Source organism: Pseudophryne corroboree, chromosome 9 (genome assembly GCF_028390025.1).
Source record: "Pseudophryne corroboree isolate aPseCor3 chromosome 9, aPseCor3.hap2, whole genome shotgun sequence".
NCBI classification, from domain to species: Eukaryota; Metazoa; Chordata; class Amphibia; order Anura; family Myobatrachidae; genus Pseudophryne; species Pseudophryne corroboree.
Genome location: NC_086452.1, coordinates 283,745,412 through 283,750,192, shown reverse-complemented (window position 1 = coordinate 283,750,192; position 4,781 = coordinate 283,745,412). Strand labels below are relative to the sequence as shown.

The window sequence follows — 4,781 nt, the reverse complement described above, 5'->3', positions numbered from 1 at the left end:
ACAGGAACAAGTAAGAAATATTAAGAACAAGGTTCAAACACATGCCGTATCAAGACATTTCCTGCAACATCATGGCTCCAATCCTGAGGAACTCACGTTTAAAGGCATAGAACTAGTCACACTCGGAGAAAGAGGGGGGGACCTCTCCAACCTACTATCAAGACGGGAGATGTTCTGGATATATGAAATGAAATCACTCCACCCAGACGGACTCAATGAAAATTACGAAATAGCTCCTTTTTTATGAACGTAAGCCTATTGTCCTTAGTATCCTTTCTTCGTTGAAACCGTCAACATGTCTTCTCTTTTCTTACTAGGTCCTTGAATGTTGGTGGCACTGTGTAGTGGTTCCCCAACTTCTGGACACTTCTTCTGTCTTTGCAGCCCAGATCCTAATTTACAGTCATACCACACTGGATATGCCCAAATTCGTCCGATCTTGGAAGCCAAGCAGTGTTGGCCCGGCCAGTATAGGGCTAGGAAACTGCCCAGGAAGACCGGGTGCTGTAAATTAAATTGGATTAGGGGTGCACTACCTCTAAACCTAATCTAAAATTCTCCTCTGTATATGACGGTATCAACTCTATATATAACGCTATTAACATGACACTGATTGCCCTATATGTATATATATATATGTTTTTAAAGTATATATTTCATATCTAATATTTGTACTAAAAGAAGAGTCTCCTGATACCCTATTTGTTTAAAGTCCCGCAGGGTGTCATCTCCCTCTGTATACAAGGAGATATCATGTAACACCTTGTGCTGTATATATGCTCATATAATTAATCATAACTTAGCCCTTTAACAACATAAAGGATCTGTATATATAACGTAAACAATATATATATTTTAAGTTATGAATCCCCGCTTCTGTAAGCATTGATCCCGTTTTCATCTTTTTATATGTTCTATTCCGGTTTGGAGACAATGGAATTCTAAAACACCAGTCTTTCTGAATGAATAATACCAGTGAAAACATGGCTGCCGGCACCCGCTTCCACTATATGAAACTGTCTTTAAGATGTGGACTTCACAAAGATGGCCGCCGCATCCCCTTTTCACACCCGCCGGCGCATGCGCAAAGGAAACTCCCGGACACCGGATGTGGGGCGGAAATGACGCGAAGAGCGTCCCGGACCGGAAGTTCACACTAGAAAACCAAATTGGAGATTTAAAGTGATTCTTAACTCAGTTTCCATGCGCAAACACAGCGCTTGATAGACCTAAAGTCTCCCTTTGTGTCAGATATAATGAATGTGTACTTTTAGATCCTGTTCTTTAGTGCAAGTTAATTACAGGAAGTGAGGTAACCAATCACTTCCTTATCCATAATGGTATATATAGATGATGTGTCCCACTGTGTCTGCTACCCCTTGATGAAGTCAGACCAGACGAAACGCGTTGGGTGAATCCTGCTACTACTACTGAATCCTCAGTTAAGCTGCTTTTATCCATTTTTATTCTAGACACATAGTGGATTTTAATGTGTTTATTTTTCATTTCATATTTTAGTGTATGAGTTTTTATACCCTACTTTTTCCTTGTCTTTTATGTGCCCTTTAGGTTTTTAACATTTTTAAACCTATAATTCTGTTCCTTTCATGTGTATGTTTGTTTTAAAAAATATTTTCTGTAATAAACCCCGTATTGTTTAAAAGAAAAACACGTAGTCCCTAGAAATATGTGCCACCAGTGGTCGCTCTGATCTTATCCACTTTTTCAATATATATATATACATACATACATACATACATACATACATGTACGGACACCCCCAAAAAAATCCTGCGTTTGCCCCTTGTGGCGCAGACACCACATTCCCAAAGACCTGCGCATGCACAGTAGACTCTGGAGAGAAGGGGGCATAGCTGGAGACTGCACACGGGACCCCTTCTCTCTTAAAGTGCCTGTGGAAAACAGGTTCCTGAAATATTAGTAAACTTCTTTAAGGAGGGAGAGGCCGACTTACCGGCACCCCGACTTGACCAACCATATAACTGAGACAAGAACACTTTACTTTGGGCAATTGAAATCGGTCACAGCTATATTTATTACTCACATAAATCACAACCAAACCAATTGCAGGGTAAGCAAAAAGGAAAGCGGTGCACAAAGGCTCTTCCAATGTTGTACCACCTGGAGCGTGCCCGTCCCAACCTTGGGGGTACGCGGCCATGCAACCTACAATTTTGGTACCAACCGGGGCGTGCAAGTCCCCACCTTGGGGGAACGCACCCACACCCCTTACTATTTTGGGACCAGCTACCATCCGCACAGCACCCTCACCTGGCACGCAACCCGTATGGCCCCTGCCGTATTATTGCTGGAACCAGGCGTGCGGCCACCTATTGGTGACTATGCGAGGCATTCTTACAATCCCCGACTTTCATGCCTTGTGCACCGCTACCTCCCCGCGCACATGCTGCGACAACAATTACAGCTGACATCACAATGCACAAAGAATAAAAGTACAGACCATTGCCAGCAAAAAGGGGATCTCTTTATTCATCTCTGATATTTGATTTTTCTTATTCATGCATAAAGTGAATTTTCTTTTCTTCTATTTATTATTATTATTATTATTATTTTTTCCACAAATAAACATGTAATGCAGCCCATGTATCCCGCTTACCGCCCCCCGGTGCCCGTTGCACACCTGACTGGCCAATGCTTCCTATCCCACTACTACCTAACCAGCTCTGTGAAGCACATGGGGGGGGAAGTGTGTGTGTGTGTTTGTCGTCAGGTTCCACCAATTACTCTAGCAATGCTGTTGCTACCACAGACATAACATATGCTTTATGAATGGTCGCATCTTCACCTCCTGCGCCTACTTAAACCCTCGACTGGCAGCGGGAGTTAAACCCTCGAAGGGCGCATCCCGAATTTTCATTGACAATCCGGCCAACTGGCGTGATGCCCCTCTTGAAGACTGATGCTCTGGCACCCGAGAAAGGGGCGCCCCAATTAGGGAAAACTTCCCCCTGCTGGCCCACCTATGCCATGTTCTGCACTTCCCCACTTTGGGTAAACTGCAGTGTCTTGGCGCTTGGTCCCATGTTTCACGCTTTTGAGGCTCCCCCAGGGTTTGCCCTGAATGAGCTTCTGTGCCAGAGGCCTGTTACCCTTAGCTCATGGCGCCCAATGTTCGCCCCGCGCCCGTATTGCCGTATCGAACTGGCTGCAATGGTAACTTGCAAAGGTATATTTTGATTTTGCAAAAATAACTATTGCAATTCATCATAAGAAAGGTGCAGCACCCACGAAGTGCCCCTGGGCTGCGGTTATGGCAGGGTTCAGGGAAGTAAGTGCTTGATGATCGCTATCTCCCTGTGCCAACTCTAGGAAGTGGATGTGCCACTGCCACAAACAAAAACATTGCTAAGCGGCCCATCTCACTGGCCTGCATTGTGTACTTCCCATATTTGAGGTGAGGGAAGCAAGAGTCCCTTCAACAGCCATATGGCTAGTGCTCGAAGGAATTCTCTGCTTTCACAGGAGGGGGGGGCAACCCCCGGGGGAAGGGGGAGGGCTGCATAACTATCCCTCCCGGCAAGACATGCTGTTGGGGAGGGGGGGGGGTAGCTTCCTGAGGGAGAAGAGTGATGTTAGCAGTGGCTCTCTAACCCATGGATTTCCTTCTGTGCAAACCTTATATTTTTTACAGCCTTCCCTCAAATCTTTTGCCCTCTCTCTTGAGCCCCAAGGATTCAGGTGCCTGTGACAGGCCAAAGCCACTTTTATGTATGTGAGGGGCCCATGCCCCTTATCTGCCATAACTGCGAGAGGCACATGCCCAGAATACCTATGGGCACGAGGTCCATCCTGCATCTGGCGCCTTAAACCATCCAGACCTCATGCTGCGCCCTGCCTATATGCAGACCCTCACTTCTTAACGCTGCTACCCTTGCCAAATGCCGCTGTTCTTTCAACCTTTATCATGATGCTATCACTAGTCTGTACCATTTCCGGCTACGAGCCCTGTGGCCCAGCAGAGCACCTTCAGTGATGATTTGGTTAATGCAGACTTCCCTACTCTCCCGGATTCTGCGGGAGACACCCGGTTTCTCGGGTAGTCCCCCGCAGCCCCGGAAGAGTGGGCACCCCTCCCGCATTCTGCCCACTTACTAGGAAAGTGGGCAGAATGGGGAGCTAAACAGTGCTGAATCGAGGACCCGGTGGAGGGGGCGGGGCTTAATGACGCGATTATATGCTAATTGCGTCATTGAAGCTCCGCCCATATGCAAATACCGTCCAATCGCGGTATTTGCTTGTGCAGTGGGTGGGGCCTGATGACGCCATTGACCCGGCCCCGCCTCCGTCGCCGCCCACCTGCTTCTCCTCTCCGAGTATCTCCCGGAGAGGAGAGAAGAAAAGTAGGTAAGTATGGGTTAATGTTGTAATGGTATGAAAGATAGCAACTACCGTAAATATATGTAGTGCCTGACAGATGTAAGTAAGCCCGTGTTTGTGAGAGAGCAATCTTCAATACCCCAAACTCATAATGTTCTTGTGTGTCTAGGTGACAATTCATATGTTATGTATTGCATGGGCATCCCTTTATCTACAGTATGTGAATAAACGACGTGCAATAGCGAATATATATAATGCCCACAAGACACCCAATATTGCAGACAGCACCGTGAAAATCAATACTTGCCAAACTTCCCCAATTAACCTACTACTGTCAACCCTAACATGTAAGCTCTCACGTGTAGGGCCCTCTTCCCTGCTATATAGCCTTCAGCTGTAAGTTGCTGTTTTCCTGCTTCGAT

General features: G+C 46.2%; 1 pseudogene; it reads left to right on the top strand.

The window, feature by feature from the left end:
* Positions 1-395: 395 nt before the first annotated feature.
* Positions 396-513, top strand: LOC134958940 (5S ribosomal RNA; annotated as a pseudogene).
* Positions 514-4,781: the final 4,268 nt, after the last annotated feature.